This window comes from Ambystoma mexicanum, chromosome 6p (assembly GCF_040938575.1).
Source record: "Ambystoma mexicanum isolate Mex_15411 chromosome 6p, UKY_AmexF1_1, whole genome shotgun sequence".
Lineage (NCBI taxonomy): Eukaryota > Metazoa > Chordata > Amphibia > Caudata > Ambystomatidae > Ambystoma > Ambystoma mexicanum.
In genome coordinates, this window is record NC_090935.1 from 1,090,139,758 (window position 1) to 1,090,157,329 (window position 17,572).

The 17,572-nt window shown below is 45.2% G+C and overlaps 1 protein-coding gene across 2 annotated transcripts in view; it reads left to right on the forward strand.

Annotated features, from left to right (window-relative positions):
• The window catches only part of SLC35D2 (solute carrier family 35 member D2), a 464,130-nt gene that overhangs the window by 373,036 nt on the left and 73,522 nt on the right, over window positions 1-17,572 (forward strand). The window lies entirely within an intron of this gene.

Here is a 17,572-nt window from a genome sequence, read left to right on the forward strand (position 1 = left end):
GAAAACCTTAAGAATCAAGAGAAGCATGCATGAAGACGACAATGAACTGAACGATTACCTGGATAGCAAAGCACACTTAGGTAACAACATTTGGTACCAGCACATGAAGGAAGTTGGAAGACGAAATTCCGAAGGGGAATGCTTCATTTGCACACTCATACCGTACAGCATGGGGAAGTCCAAGATCTTTGTGACTGTAGAAATCAATGTCCCGACAGCACACTGTCTCTCACACATAGCAATTTGCAATACCAGAGGCCAGTTCATGGGAAGTGATGCCTCATTGATATGGGTAACTGAAACAGCTTATCCCGAAGAAGATGATTATGTTCAGGACATTAAGACGAGAAACAGAGCTCATACTAGGAATCATGGGATCAGGTACGAGAAGCCTGGAGTTAAAGGAGCAGGAATAAGATGGGAAGTGAACCCAAAACTAAATGTCCAAGGGAAAACTCCAGCAGAGGCTCAAATTTGTAAAAACAGAGACCAATTGCAGGTTTGGGGAACAGTACTTTCACCAGACGGATGGGAAAAAGGAGTAGTGATCTGCAGAGCATGGATGGTCCTCGGAGCCTTCAAGGAAGCAATTGAAAACTCACAAAGACCTTGTAAACCACTATGGCCGAAACTTACAAAACTGCTAACATGGGTCGAAGACAGAGGAGCCCTCTTGCAGATAGTGCCACTAGAAGTCCGAAATTGTGCTTCAGGAACAATGGCACAAGAAAAATGGGGGAGAATCAAAACTGCGGATGAATTTTTGAGGCTCCAGGGATGACTCATGGGACTGCAGTGATCATGGATCATTATTGGGCATGTGGACCCAAAGCATACATTAGACTGCCGAAAAACTGGGGAGGTATTTGCACAATAGTGAACGTCCACGTTCCAGCACTAGTGATCCCGAAAAGTGACCTGAACATTGATAGTTTCCCGAAAGCAGATGCTCACCTGAGGAAGAAGAGATCTGTGGAACTAATAACCCGAATGAAGAGAGAGAATTACTTCTCTGCTAAATCAGAAGGAGCATTTCATGCAATCCCATATGAACACAGGCTGTTCAGCCACACCTCATCAGTGTTCACAATGATTTTCATGCCACGAATCCAAGTTGGAGTAAACACTAAATGGTTGCAGATAACCAGCTAGGAGTTGCTGCAGACCATCAACGTGACCATAAAAGGATTCAATACAATCAAGGAAGAGTTAAGAGCCATCCGACTGATGACTCTCCAGAACAGATATGTACTTGACATGATCACAGCTATGGATGGAGGAGTTTGTGCAAAAATAGGAGAATCATGTTGCACATTTATACCTTCTCACAACGAGGAAAATTGAACTTTAACAGAAGCTGTAGGTATGCTGACAAGCCTGCAGAACCAGATGATCAATGAAACCCATGAAATTGATGATGACAGCTGGTTTGGCTCACTGTTTTCATGGGTTCTACAATGGATGGTAGATGCATGCAAGTTCCTGGGTGCCCTGCTAGTGATGATATTACTAGGATTTTGCGTTATCAAGATAATAATCTCGCAATGCCAGAAGACTGCGAAGAAATCCATAGGGAAGAAGATCATGATTGATGTCAAGCCAGGATGGAAGCCCAAAGACCTGACTGATGAAGAAATAAGAGACTTTGTGAAAGCTAGCAAGCACGCACCAGAAGGTACAAAGTTTCTCTATCTCAGGAAATGCAGAAATTATGTGGGAAGATGGATTTACTGCTGCCCAAATGGAAAATATCAGCTGATTACATGGAACAAAGACGAAAATGTAAGGACAGCAGGAAGCCTGAGAGGAGTAATGAAAATATGGACTCCAAAGAGACACTTCTTCAAACCATCATGTACAGACCCAGAAGATGAAGAAGGGATGAACCCAGACGACTAAGTGAAGATGAATACAGAGGAACCAAGTGAGATGAATCCAAAGGAGGAAGTGAAAGTGGTCAATGAATCGCCGAGAGGGGGGAGTGTAGAGGAGGTCCCAAATAAAGCCTGCACTCTAGTCACCCATTTTGAAGTACCAGGAACATTCACACCGAAATATGTGACGTACGATGAGCAAATAAACCATCAGAGAGCCGCAGTAGGGCTCTGCCCAGTGCCTGTCAGAAGAACAATACCTATTGAAGTACCAATAACTATACAACCATGGACAGTAAGGTACCTATTGAGAAAACCCTACCAGCAAATGAAATGAAATGAAGATTGCTTAAGTACTGTGCAGGAAGAAACCAAAAAGTCCGTAATGGAAGACGAATGGTGACGTCACGAGGGCCTGGACTAACGCACCCATAGAAGAAATGACGACCAAAGGATGACGCAAAAAGACAAAACGCCATGAGTAAGGATATCATGAACCTAGAAGAAGAAAGCAATGTTAAAATACAAAGAAGCTTAAGCTGTGAAAAGGATGAAGATATTCAACCAGCTAACGCCTGTGCATGTGCTTGTAACCGCAAGAAAGCTAAGAAAATAGTGCGGCTTGCTATGCTAAGTAGAAGAATAGAGCGGCAAGCGCCATTGTACACAATCTACCTCAAAACGAAGCACAGTTTATAAGTGCAAGTCCACTTTGCACTAAAAGCAGAACCAACCCAGGTTATTATAGGCCAAACGCAAGAAGATTCATATTCTAGCAAACACGAGGAAAGAAGGCTGAATCGAAAATCGGCAGAGGCAGCTCGTGCCAGGGAAGCCAAGGTCATATGAATATAAGCTATGAACAGTAGCTACTTTTAATTGAAGCTAAGAACAGAATATCCTGCCTCTGAAGGATCGAGATCAGAAGGCGAAGGCAGGTGGCGGGGGAAACGAAAATCAAATACACAAATTGAGAGAAACGAGGCAAATTCATGGAGTAGTAGCACGTGACCATCCTAGTGAGAAGATGCACGGGTTCACACCTACACTTGGCATCCGCCCAAACAGAGATATCAGAACTTCTCGAGACAAACAGATGCAGTTTTGAAGCCAACCACAGTGAACTAATTGACAGATAGCCCATAAAGTGATGATTGATTGAGGAAAGGCAGGGTGAATTGGGGGACACCCTGCACCTGGCTGACCGTTCTGCGTGCTGCTAAGCAAAGTGGAAATGTATGCATGGAGTGGATGCCAACCCAATCGCAATGGACCAAATAATCTAGGGTCCTATAGTTAATAGAACCAATAGGACATCGTACTTTTAGTGATGTCTACGGTAGTCATTTTGAAGGAAGGCTTAGATGCCCACCTGATAGTGTTTACCCAATCCCCACACTCCATTACCATATACAGATATAGCACCTATATTAAAGTTACCTTTTCCTTACCATTAGAATTGCATGTTAACTTTTGAGTGTTACACGTCAGATTATGACACGTTTTGAGTATAAATATTACTGTTTGTATGAAGTTCGAGGGAGTTGAAGCGAGACGAACTATCGCACCACTGCTGATTGCCATGACTCCCTGTTTTTTGTACTTGAATTGTCCTTATTGACTGGTGTTGAAGTAATAAATCTGCACCCCCATCCATCTGAAGGTGCAGCTATCTCGTCTTAAAGTACTACGGAGCAAACCCCGACTCTATGGGCCGGCCGGGGGTCTCCCCAGTAAACAACTGTTGCAATGGCTTGGGAAACCTGTGGTGGAATGTGTGGAATGTCATCTGTGAGTCAGCTATAGAATCTCTAGATGGAATGTTTGGGGGCAAAGATACTTCTGTGTTCCAGGGAAGTCAGTTGCTTCCTCATCCCTGGAGGTGTGTGTCCAGCTGGGGGATTTGTTCCTAGTAACTTAATAAAGCATTGTCAATGTACCCTGGCTACGTGGTGGATTTATAATACTGGTGATGAGGAACTGAAAGCAACCCCCCAGCCCAGCTTGCCCCAGCGCTCCTCCATTGTGCCCTGATGTGATGTTGCCGTTGAAGTAACCAAAAGCATGGTGAGTGCCATAAGAATGGGCAAGGAGTGTTACACAGTCCGTGGATAATCCGCTCTATGCCATGGCGGCATGGCGGTATGACGAGAGATATCAAGGCTAGTATTTGCAAGTGTATTTACAAGAAGAAAACAGGACACATCATGCATTGGTTGGCAGGATTGGCTGGCGGACACTGCAGCACGAGCGTTGCCCTAACAGAGAAGAAAAGTAGCAGCGCGCATGCTCGCCATTGGTTGGCAGGCATGAAGGAGAACGCTCGCGTCCCCGGGCAGCCATATTGGGACTGGCACAGTGGGTCAGAAACAATGTGAATCCTGGCTCCATGGTGGCTTTATAATAGCAACCTATGGGCAGAGTTCAACAAAAGGCTTACTGAGGGGTTTTACACAAATGTATAAACCAAAACATAGGCCCTCCTGATCCAACACCTGTTTTCTCCCCAACAGTCTCACCTGGTCTTTTCCAAGAATCGCTCCCAGTCTTTTGGCATAACTTGGGTCATGCGGATGGCATCCTATTACTGGTGGGTGCCTCCCTATCCTTGAAGTAGAAAAAGCATTCCTATTGCAGAACCAAGCTTTGTTTTATTAGTGTCCGATTTGTCAGGATCTCCTTCCTCCTAACCCACCATCTAGATAATGATTTCATTGTTGTTGTCTAACTGTCTGTGGCTAGCCCACCACCATCAGGGACCCCCCTGCTCTCTACTTGTACTCCAATGTTCCCTTCCCTCCTCCAGCTCCTCCCTCCGTCCTCCTTCCTCCTTCTCTGGTGTTGCCCTCTCTGTATTTTCCTCTGCTTCTTAATACTTTTCTCCCTATCATTTGTTTCCTCCTTTACTCCTTGATGTTCTCTTTCAACCCCTGTCCTCCCCTCTCCTGATAGATTCCCGGAATAACTTAGCTCATGTGGATGGTGTCCGGGATTCTATTAGGTTCCTCCCTTTGAACACAGAATGGGTAACCTCCTTGAGGTCGAAGAAACAATCGTTTTTCAGGAAAGTGGGCAGAAGCGACCCTCTCTGGGCGCAGCTTGATGGCTGGATTTAGGTCCCTTACTCTAACCATCAGAACGGCTGGTCGGCAGGAAGCGGAACGCAACTCAGCTACTGAGTTTAGCATCAGAGTGGGGTGAACCGCGGAGCCAGTGGAGCCTGTGCCAGCATGCCCCAGGTCCACGGTAGTGCTTGGCAAGCATGTTAGGAGCATTAAGGCTGTTTGCCTCTGGGAAAGTGCTAGTGAAAGAATCCCAGAAATGTGTGAGTGCCATCCTATTCTGTTTCCTACCCCCGCCCATATTGCCAGCTGATCTCCTGTGTTTATTTGTATTTTAAAACAGGAGGTCTTGATAATATCGTAGTGGTTAGAGGTTAGTAGTGTCTAGAGGCTTGTCCTGTGTGATTATGAAAATGAGTGTGACTACGCCTGTAAGTGATGGCTGGACGTAAGAGGCGTGAGTTCTCTACTCCTAATGGGAATAGGTTATCTGAGGTCCTGCCAGTTACTGCCTGTAGAAGAAGGTGACTTCAAGAGAATAAATCACACTCCCTGTTTAATGTTAATGTTAATATGGACAAACTAAGCATGAAGCTCAGAATCGTATACAGGAGGGGGCAAGTGTTTTGCAGTGTGATAATCCTAATCACCTGGTCCCATAGCAGCTATGTCTTGATCTGCCCTGACAGTCGTGCGGGATAAACGAAGGAAAAGAAGAGGAAATCCTGTTGAATACGACCTCAAAGTCTGTGGTGGATTGGACTGACAGATAAATCTGGACAATAGATATTAAGATAGATAGTTCATGTCAAACGGTTCTGTGTTTAGATGTTGTAATGGAGGAAAAAAGCTGCCAAAACCTGCAGACAGATAATGGAAAGTTGGCTCATACATGTAACTCTGAACCCCAGATAGTGGACAATATCATGCATTTGAAAGGTGTGGAGGATGAAAATTGTCAGACTGAGATGGATGCAATAGATTTGGCTAAATTAGCGAATTTGGCAAATGATGAGCAGACACACACCCAGAGTAAGGCTCCTGCCATTACTTTAGTGGAAGGACAATTTCAATAATCCATGGCTGGGCCTCATATGGTAGGCGAGGTCCCGAGTCAGACTTTGCTACCAGGTGTTCTTGGTAGCAAGTTGAAGACCAAAGGGATACACAGAATGATTTTGCAAATAGCCAAATCGCAGATGCCTTATATATGGGATAAATCCATAAAAGAATTTGTTCTTGACCAGAGAAATGTTATTATTTCTGACGTTATAACACCAGCAGGGTTTGAATCTAAAGAAACTTTGAGGAACAAGGTCATGGCCTGGCTTACACTAAGGACTGGCTCGGGTATAATAGGAACTAGTGCCGTTAAGGATTCTTCGAAGAATCAAGATTGAGCAATGGTGCTCTTTTGAGAATAGAGACTGTATATTACTTCACAAAAGCAAACTTTTGGTTACTATTTCTCTCATGCGCCCTTATGCTTTGAGAAGAAAAAATCCACCAGACTCTCATTCTCTTGATTTTGTAAAGGATGGAAATCTTTTATTAAAACTACTCAAGTGGCCCACTTGGAACAGGACACGCGGCCACAGGGATTTAACCCATGACAAACCTGTTATCAACAATAGAGACAGACTAAAGCAATATGAGTATTGAACGGAAGCATTAGCCCTGATTTGAAAAAGACGATGTGTTCGTCGAAACACGTGTAATCATAAAGGGTAACATAAAGAGTACAATTAAGTAGTTTTAATTAAAGATATCCATCCTTTACAAAATCAAGAGAAGGAGAGTCTGGTGGATTTTTTCTTCTCAAAGCATAAGGGCGCATGAGAGAAATAGTAACCAAAAGTTTGCTTTTGTGTCTTAATCAAAACGGAGTTGAGGAACCGGAACGCCGTGGTTATAATCACATGCGACCACGAAAAAGTGAAAAGTCCTAACAAAACAGTGTAGTATCTGGAAATTGTCAGGGCGCTGAGGTTGTTCAAAGGGAAGCCCAAACAAATAAGGTTCCTCGAAAAGTATTTTCTGTATATTACTTGGCTGCGGTAGTAACAACCCTCCATTGTTTTTAACAAATTGTAACAACCTGATTAATGTGTCATCTGAGATAAAGCTGATTGTGAATTTTATTGTATAAAGCTATGATTCTTATTAGGGACCGCCTTGGGTTGGCTTAAGCTATTTTATTTTGTTGCAATGCATGATTGCATTTTCTGATGTAGTAAGATCCTGATTTGTAGTGCAGGTTTCAATGTTTGATTATTTATGTTTTTCCGTTCTAGTGTTTTCATTTGTTTGTGCTGCCTCAGGGTGTGCCTCCGGGTCACTTGGTGCAAAATATAAATGCAATAAAGTAAAGGACCAAGCTTTTTTGCAGTAGTGTCCAAAGCATCTCACAGAGGCGAGCTAGACCGGGAGGGTCTGATGGAACCTGGGTAGGTGCAAACCTTTGGCCCCAGGGCCTGATTCTGTCACCCAGTCCCATATTACTCTCTTCCTTACTGAACCAATACTCACTTTTTCCTGGGACCTGTCTCTAGGCATGCATGCTGACCCTCAGACTGTCTGCTAGCTGACCTCCTTGTGATTCTGCCAGGAGCCCCTCCCTCCTAACATACTTTCACAATCATGGTTCAATGGTTTGTCTTAATATCTGTCTGTGGCTGGCTCTACACCTCGAGGACCCTCCCTACTCTCTACTTCTCTTTTCAAATTCTCCATCTCTCCTCCATCTATTTCTTTCTTCTGTGGTGGTACCCACCACTTGGCCCACTCCTCTACTCTTTAATACTCTTCTTCTCCAGCCTCTATTTCCTCCTTTCCTTCTTGATGCTCTTTTCTAACCCCTGTCATGTCCCCTCCTGCTGAATATCCTCCTCCAAAGTTTTTTCTAGCACCACCTCTCTGCATTTTCTGTCTCCTGCCCCACCAACACCCCTGGACCCTCAACTCTTTCCTCCCCTGCACCTTTAGCTCTGTTTCCAACTCATCTTCCTGTACCTTTACCTTGTTCTACACCTCTCACCTTGGTTGGCAGGGGTCCATGATTTTGGAATGAACAGGTCACCACGAGGCAGCCAATGGGCATAAGAGGGTTAGGGAGAGGTTGTCAATAGGTAGGGGGAAATAAGTACACCAAAAAGAGGGTTAGGGTAAGATAAGTGGGTAAGTGGAAATAGGGAAAATCTTGTTGTGCACCTTATTACACATGTCTGTGTTCCAATGTCCTAACTCCTTTCACACGTATTGTTACCAGTGTTCATCAATGTTCTGTATCATGGTATCATGCTGAACCTGCCCTTACGTTCAACCCACAGTTAAATGACCTGCCTTGACCACTTCTCTATAATGTCATATATTGCTCTGCTTAGCAACATTACATAAGCAAGATGAAATGGAACATAAACAAGGATGAGACACAAACAATCAGAGTAGGTCACATGAAATGGACAGAACAAATGGTTGCCACACACAATGACTTCCTGATGAAAAGGCTCTTTATCGCCACCACTGTATTTCGTATACGGAGACGGCCTTACATAGCCTCCACTACCAGTCACTCATACACTGTTACTCCTCTTAATGTTCAAAGCAATCTCCTAACTAAATAAGTGCTTCAGGCAACTCTGTTGCTTCACAGAGCATGCTTGTGGATTCAGACATCACTCCAGTAATGATACAACATTATCGCATTCTCTGAAGTACCTATCTGAAGCTCGGGGAGCCTCGCAAGGCTTCCCCGAGTGTGTAGATGCCAGCGTAAAATCTCAAGGGCTGGAAGCCCAACGGCTCAATGTCACGGGGTGATCAGCGCCCACTTATTTTAGGAGTATTTTGAACCAGCACTCTACATCGCTGATACCTCCGCTCTGTTACCTGCTTGTGCTGTTAAGGAACAATAACTAGCTTTCGGCATGGGCAGGGTCGGGGTTTATCAAGTACCTGGTGGTAATTGCGCAATGCAGGCATCATCGGGCATCATGGCAGTTGTAGTCCTTGGAACAACTCCAGTGCCCTTTTGAGGAGTGGGATTGTGTCTCTGGAAGTCTAACTGGAGCTCACGAAAGTTCTGGGAGGATTTGTGCACTAGAAGACCATGCTATGCAGTTGGGTCGGAGGTCCCCTGGTATTCGCGGTTTGCAGCTGTGGAAGGTCATTGCACGTCGATGCATGGCTCATTCTGCAGCTTGTCTTATGGCTAGTTGATCACAAATAAAGTGGGGGCAGGACAGCAGTGGCATCTTTGTGGCAACTGAAAGGGTCTGCTGGCGTCTCTGGTCGCCTTCTGCTTTGGATCTTCTGTACTAGTGGTCGACTTGCCTTCTGCCTCAGGAACAGGAACCTGACCTTTTATTAGGATTTCCCATTCACTCCTCTGCAAACTCTCCTTGCAGTTTACTGAAAAGGGGTGTGTGGCTGTCAAATTAGGACAGCCAGCCCCCCAGTGGGAGTTGGTTCCATTCAGACACATCAGCAGACAAATGAGAGGGGAGTGTCAACCTCCTCCCCTGCTACCTGTCCTCACAGACACACTGGACTCTAGGCAGGGACACACAGGGTTCTCGCCAAAGGCAAAACTCACATTCAGACCTCCCCCTTCCAGAATGGTAGAAGTGATAACAAAGGACAAGCACAGAAGAAATAGCAAAAAAAGAAAGGAGCCACAATGTTAGTGTATAACCGAGGCTGTGGATACAGTCTGCGGTGGAAAAGTGCACAAAAGTGAGTAGAACATGTCCACTACCACCAGTCATAACTATAGGGTTGCCACTGTAACCAGAACTTTACAGGAGCAGAGAGAAGGGGGATACTAGATATCCCCTTAGCACTCCACACAAGGTGGGGTGTGCTAATCTCTCATAAATTAAGGTTTTAGGACGGATACAAAGTATCCTCCTTTCCTTAAGAACAGTAGATGTTAGGGAAAATGAAAGAATATATAAAGAGAACCCAAACGGTTCCCAGCAACACGGCACAGGGTGCTGTGTGATGCAAAAGTGAAACACGGATGCCTTTAAGTGATATGGAGGAAAGCAAGACTCCATAAAATAAGGTACAACATAAAGAACAGAATTTCCATGGTTAGAGCAAATAAGAATGAATGATAGGAAAAGGTTCCCCTCATTCAGGAGAACAAGGAAAGGGTCCAGAAGTCCAGCAAAAAGTGCTAGGGGTCTCACTGGGACAGGGTATTAGGCATACAACGAATACATCTCCCTCATACTCTCCATGGGTGATTCTGCTATCTGCAGTGGGACCACTCCACAGTGATCCTTGCTATAGCTATCCATTCTGCCTTATCCATGTGATTATGGGTGGTAGATCACTTTTCACCTGCAACGGGCACCACTACTTTAAACCAGCCATACTCCAGATTCCAACATGCTATTGGATACCCCTAGGTGTCTTACATCAAATAACGAGACCCCAACACACCTTCCAAACTTGGAAGCTTACTGTTGTGTGCTACTGTGGTACCAACCCCCCATGAACCTGGCCAAAGTCTGTTATATGCTTCTTTCGTGCTCTCACCTTCATCTGTGTTGGATTCAGAGCGAACCCATGGAGGGTGTGCAGACATCAGTGAGACACCCCAGTGGAACTCACTACTTGAGTCTGGATGATTTTACAGGTACGTTTTCTGAGTCTCCAAAACAGGCAGACTAGAATTGTCATCGTATGTGTATTTTAATGACACATGCCGAAAAGTGTGATGATTCAAGGGAGTATTGATCCTTCAAGCAGTCCACGTAGCAAACACCCACTGCCCGTCTGGCCACAGAGCACTAATCTGCCCCATCGCCCCTGCTAGTATCTGACCAGATCAGGTTTTTAGTGATTCTGCTACTCAATGCCAAACAGAGGAGAAGCGCCTTTGTGGTTCATATAGCACAACTGACATTCATCAAAATGAATAAGAAGCATAGTAAATCAGATCAGGCAGTCGCAAGATAGTGTTTTCAAAAGCGATGCAACAGATCCTTAGAGATACCATATCTTTCACTTGTTTCCTAGTAGCAGTGAGGTTAGTTAGAGCAGTGGCAGTGTCGACCAGGAGCGTAGTGTTTCCATAGATAGCTCTGAAGCCAATATTATACTGTGGTGGTGCAGTGATAGCCAGTTTAATTGATGACTATTAGTGTGGGTTCCTAACCCTTTGTGTCAATGATCTGAGATGAACAGCTAGCAGGGGCATGTGAACAATATTCCCTGGTCTTCCTCAGAGTAAACCGATTCACTCACACCCAAAAATGTTAATGCCAGACCCACCGGTCAGCTTGGTGGACACCATCAATTTTGAGAAGCACTCCTACAGGGGAAAGTTACCCACCTTGACACCTTTTAGCACCATTCCCACCTGAGGACAATGTCACAAATTGGACATTTGGGACAAAGAAGTATGACAAGACCAGGTGTTTAAATTTTAAGATTTTGTGTTAGGACGATTGCAGGGGTGGGCCAACTTAAATATAAATAAAATCTTCTGGAAAAAATAACAAAACATAAGATGGTCTTCCTCCACAAATGTCTCTTACAGTGACCTTCCCATTCTCATGGTGAGTGGGCAGGCTTTCGAGTCTCAGCTGCCACTGTTCCGAAGTCAGGAAATAAACTACCTCACTGCTCCCTAATGATGCAGCTTCCAGGATGAGACAAGCTGCTCTTTTTCTGATTCTTTAACCCTAGGGGCAAGCTTTGCAGGGTCCCATACCACAAGACTAGGTGAGTTCTTGATGCACGGACGCCGAGTGCACAGACAGGGGCAGAGTCCGATTTAGTCACAAGTCTAGATTCCAGCTAACGCGGTTGTACGCTCACACATGTGGCGTTTGCAGGAACTGGACAATGGGGTTCCCAGCACCAGGTCCTGACAGTTTTGTGGACCGTCTAGAATAGAGGATCACATACTCTGCCGATCCTTGTACATTGTGACATTAAAGGTTTGTCTGAGAGGAGGTTTCCTGTCTGTTTCTGGCCCCCCAACAGCATTTGGTCTGCTACCGACACCACACGGTCTGTCCACTGGACATGACCACCCTACAATTTTAACAGGTAGTTCATCTACCACACAAGAAGAAACTTTGGCCCTGAAGAAGGCTGAGCTCATCCGAATAGATTGTGCACGCATAGCCGAAACTCAAGTAGGCGGTTCTACAACCAGGTTATGTTAAAAGAAGATCCAGCATTAACAGAATGTGAAAGCTTTGCTCTGTCAAAATGGCATGTTTGCAAGTTATTAGGCAATAGGTTGCACTATATCAAGATGTATATCAAGAATCATATTCTGCCAGTGAATGGCAGTTTGTTTCATGCCTAATTGTCTGCTTATCTATGCATTTCTATTGTTCCTGTACAATAATTATGATTTGGATTGTGTTTGAAACCGTGAGTGCTTTCTTTCTGTGACACCACAGTTCTATGCATTTGGGGGCTGTGTTTGGACCAGCTGTGAGAGTGGTTTAAGGTATGCATGTGAATGAAAGAGTATGGATTTTGTAATGATGTTATGAAAATTCAGAACATTGCATTTTTGTGTTGGTGGTAATTTCAGTCATCTCTGTAAATGTTTGTCTGTTTTTGGACATATTTAATTTTTTAGTACAGATAAACAAACATTTTGGTAATTTAATGTGGAATTGGGTTTATTAACATATGAATGAGTATTTATATGGCAGATGAGATAACATTTTTGTGAGTTCTTGATGTTCTGCAGGACCCTGGAAGTTCTCTTAAAGATGGCATTGGGGTCAGCAAGGAGAGAGGTAGTAATCCCCACATGCCTTCCTTCCCGACTCTGTTCTCTCCACCACTCTCTAAACTATCACTAGGCTGTCTAACACCTGCTGGAACCTCCTCCCACCTGTTAGACCTGCCTAGTATCTGACCTGGCCCTCTAGAACCTGCTACTTCTAGCTGGCCAACCGGATTCTGGCTCTTCTCCTCCCTTTTAAAATCCTTAATAAAGTCCCAGTCCCTTATCTCTAGTGATGTATTTATTCTCTTCCATTCCGTTTCAACCCCTGGCCAATCTTCTTCAATGTCCTCCTCTCAAGACGTATCATCCTCTGTCCCCTCACTATCATCTACCCCCTCTTGTTTATCCTCCACTGTCTCTTTACTGTCACATTGGGCTGTTGCTGACACCTTCCACTCCACTCTGCATCTTACTTCCTCTCAAGCCTTCTAACATTACTCCTTCCTTCAACTTTGCTCCAGGTTTTAGTTCCTCCCTCCTTCCCACCTCTTGTCTGCTCCTGCCACTCCACTCTTAGTTTTACTTTCTCCCTCCTTTCCCCTGTTCCATCTACCGCCTTCCACTCCACTCCTGGATTTACTTCCCCCTCTTTCCCTCCTCCTTAACTCACTACTTTCTTATCTTCATTAGAGATCACCTCCTCCTCTCCACTGCTACCACTTCTCCTGCTCCCCTCTGCAGCACTTTGCAATCTCCAAAGCCTCTGAGGCACCTCTCCTCTCAAGCAGTCTTCCCTCAACAGCCTTCTCCTAACGGGGGAGCCACCAGCTCCTGTCAGCATCTACACTGGAGTGGGCTGCCTGGTTTATATAGTAAGAAGCCCCTGCCCCCTGATTGGAACTGGTGGTCTGTAGCTCTGATCTTAAAAGGTGTGAGGTTTGGGATTTGCTAGGCTCTCTCCCGTCCCAATGGTCAGAATGAAGGGACTGGGCTAAACGTATAAGGTCTGGTCGCCATTTTGAAAATCTCTGTGCATACAGAGGCATAACATGCTGCCTGTGTGGAGAATATTGTAATGTGCTGCTGTTGGGAATGCAAGTGTGTTAGGGAGGGAGTGGGGGGGGGGTAATTTAGATTTCACCCAGGTACTTCCTGTCCTTGATGGAGTTTCCTATAGTCTCCCTGTCCTTGAAGGGATAGCTTTATTCCCTGATCCAGTCCATGTTTCCTATTTAGGCGAGAAGGGCATTCTGGGTGGTGTAGTCCACATGAGAGTGATTTAACTGTACAATTTCAATGTTAGGGCCCTGAGGTAGGTTTCCTAATGTCTTCCCTGGCTTAAGTGACCTGACTTGGTATTTGCCAGTTTACTTTCTCCCAGGTCTCTAATGCTGCTTCCTTGATCCGGTCCAGGTTTTGTTTCGGTTCCTGAGGGGCATTATGGGAAATGTTTTTTTTCTCTAACTTGTTTGGCTTGGTGCCGAGCTCCCAGAGGTGCCTAGCTCGTGATGAAGTTCCAGGCAGGAAACTTTATCATAAGATTTGTCTTTTTTTTAAATTATTTGTAAAGATTGAGTGCACCATCAATTGCTAGAGCAGCACTTCCACCCAGGAGAGTAACCTACATGAGCATTGTATGTGGCAATCCCACATTGGACAGTTATGGGAGAGTGGTGCACAACAACAATTTGTAGTTCTCTTAAAAAAAACGAACGCTGAAAGGAATTGCCTCACAGACCATCTAAAACTGTGGCCAGAGAAACTTTTTGTGCTGGGATGTTTTGCAAACATGATTGCGAAATACAGCAAGTCATCCTACATACTGTTGCTACAGGTTATAGTCATAGGCAGGGAAAACACCTAAGCAATAATCTAACAGATGGTCATTTGCCAACATGCAGAATGTCCAGGGCTGAAGGCAATGCTGTCACCGTCCTGGCTCACTGAGAACCTGACATGGAATCCATACTTCCATACATCTGGCTATGCTGTCAGTCATAGCCTTTCCCTTGCAAGTTTTGTGGCAAGTTATCCTTTCTCCCTGAGCCAAACAAGAGCCTACATTGTGGTGGTACACATGTTGACCACCAAAACGTTATTGACCAGGCTCTAGTGAGGGTCTCTCTTTGCTGCTCTGCTCTCCAGTGGTTTCGGTGAATGTCTAGGGGAGGAATGTGTCCCGTCACAGGAGTTTGAGAACAGGCAATATATCCTGGGGTCATTTTGAAATCTCTTGGAACACAATAGCGGTATTAAAATCAAGAGTAAATGTGTCCTGCCTTTTTTCCCCACTAAGTAGGAAGGTCTAGCACCCCACAGTGTGGCTTTTAACACCACTTTGGAGCTCATTTTGATGCTCCTGGTAATTTGGCTGTCGGGTCCCTCTACATTTGCACTCATGCTTGAATTCTGCCTTTTGCCCTGCACTTTTGCACTCCACAGTGCATATTGAGTAACCGCCACCTGCCATATACTCATGCAACATTTATAATGGATCCCTATGGAGGAAGCCTCATTTTGCTGGTGCAAAAAATGCGACGGACTCCATAGGAGTCTCCAGCGTTTTTGCCTGCTTGAAAATGCATGCTGGCGCAAATGCTGTAGTATTTATATGGCGCCCGTCCGTCATACAAATTGAGGAAAATGGGGTGTGCCATTAATCGAAAGCATAACAGTCCAATGCAGGACTTTTACGCTGTCAGTTAACAGCACGCACAGGTCACAATGGGTTCCTATGTGGGCTCCAGGGGATTTTGTTGGTTTTGGCAAATGGAGTGGGAGCATGGAACGGGATTACTCTTTCTTTACGCCTTCCCTTTGAGCTCCAGCGGCCAAAACGGGATGTTTTTTGTCCAGCATTTCATGTTCATGCTGTTGGAAGACAATTGTAAATGCTTCGGCCGGAGACATTTCCACTTTTATACACCATGAGTCCACACAATGTTTGTTATTCCCATATCCGCCAAGTTCAACATGTATTCTTTGAACTTCATAGAGTAAAGCAACACAATTGCATGTATGGGGCAGCAGTGCCCGTAAGTGCTCACATTGGTGGTCCACTCTGTGCAGTTTCGACTTTGGGCCTCATCACGAGTTGGCCGATAACCCCGGTGGTATTACCGCCAGGGCTACTAGCCCTACTGCCAGTCCCCCAGCACCATTAGCTCCGGATCATGGGTTTGGCAGAACGGTAATCCCCATTGGGCCCATTTGGGAATTTCCCATTCCCTATTGGGCCCAATACCGCTGAAAATCATCAAAATCGGCGGGTTTGCTGCCAGCTCAGAGCTAGGGGTAAATTCGCAAAGCGCGTGATTTGGCGGACCCTTAAATACGGTTACCGCCACATTTAAAGGTTACCGCCAAACTCGGGATGAGGCTGTTTGTTTCAAATTACACCTCTGTGAATTGTGCGCAGAACACTGGATTGCATTCTGATGGATACCTGACACACTAAACAACCACGATTTGAGCATCTGGCCCTGAACCCACCTCTGCCCCCCACCCCTCCACACACACAAGACACCGTAAAATACTGGGGTACCCAGGATGAGGGGAATTCGAAAGAGTTAACCATGTCATGCTGCCAGCACGGCACGGCATTCAGTCGGGGCGCAGCACCTAGGGGGTGGGTGCCAGGTAGTTTGTCCCTGTTCCCTGATATCTTACAGAGTGTGCATCAGGGCAGCATTACCTTTGCTAACATGGCCATGTTTATCCAAAAGGATTGCAAGAGAATCTCATCAAGTGGAGTTACATTCAGGGGAAACAGCTGTTTTTGGTCATTTTTTTGCACTACAAAATGTGGCCAAGCTTTAGGCACCATATCTCTCCCGGTGCTTCTGCATGGAGCGGAATCAAGCCTGGTGGGAAACAGCTGCGTCTGTGAAGTGCCGCTTTAGGAGAGCATGTGCCGAACGGGGACTGTCTGTGGTGGCTTAGAGCAGAGCTACTGAGCTTAAGGGAAAGCAGGCTCTTCAACTTTGAAGAGTTTCTGATATCAGCCAGGGGGGGGTGTAAGGTGAGGGCAATGGGCCATGCCCCTGATGCTGGCTGGGCTGCAGCGCCTGGTGACAGAGCTGCAATATGGAGACAAAGAAAACCACTGAAAAAGAGGAAATCCTTCAGAATCCAGCCAAGTGCTGCAAGGCCTGCTCGGTTCCTGTGTGGATGGGGTGAGGTAGTCGTCTTGATATCAGCAATACTGTAGATGCACCCGGGTCACCCCTACATATGGGCCTCTACTGTTAATGAGTTGGAGGGAGAAGAACCTAGGCTGCAGGCACATGTTCATACTGCTCAGCTGCAATGTACAGATTTGCATGACAGGTTCTGTGACCCTGGATGGTAATGTTGGCACCCCTCATACACCATTGGTCTGTTACAATCACAAGCATCATACTTGCCAAGGAAATAAGGGTCTGCATCCTATTAGAGTTTACCATTGGTTTAATTCTCTAAGAATGCCTCCTCTATCTCATAGCAAATTTCTTCATCACTAGTGAGGTCTTTTAATAAAGAGTTTAATAACACAGTGAATATCACCCATGGATGTTACTGTATGGCGGTTATAAAAAGGGTCGTTAGATTGTTTGTGGGAAACACTTTTGGGTACAGTTGAAAAAGACACATAGAAAGATGTAACTTTCATTTATTAATTATTATTAGGAGCCAGACATGAAATCAGGGAAATTATTGAAGACTGGTAACATGGGGTCCTACTACTGCATGATGGGAGGGAATGATTGGGCCTGCGCTCCACTTGACAACCAGGGGTATTGTTTCTTTTCTTATACTGATTCCACCAATCAAAGCTGCTAAGGTCATTGAGATTAACATACTTGCTTAGAAAAGGGACGTTTGCGTCAGAACTGTCATATGGCTAATGTTCCCTCTAAGTTGTCTAACCGCTTCTTTTAATGTTTGAC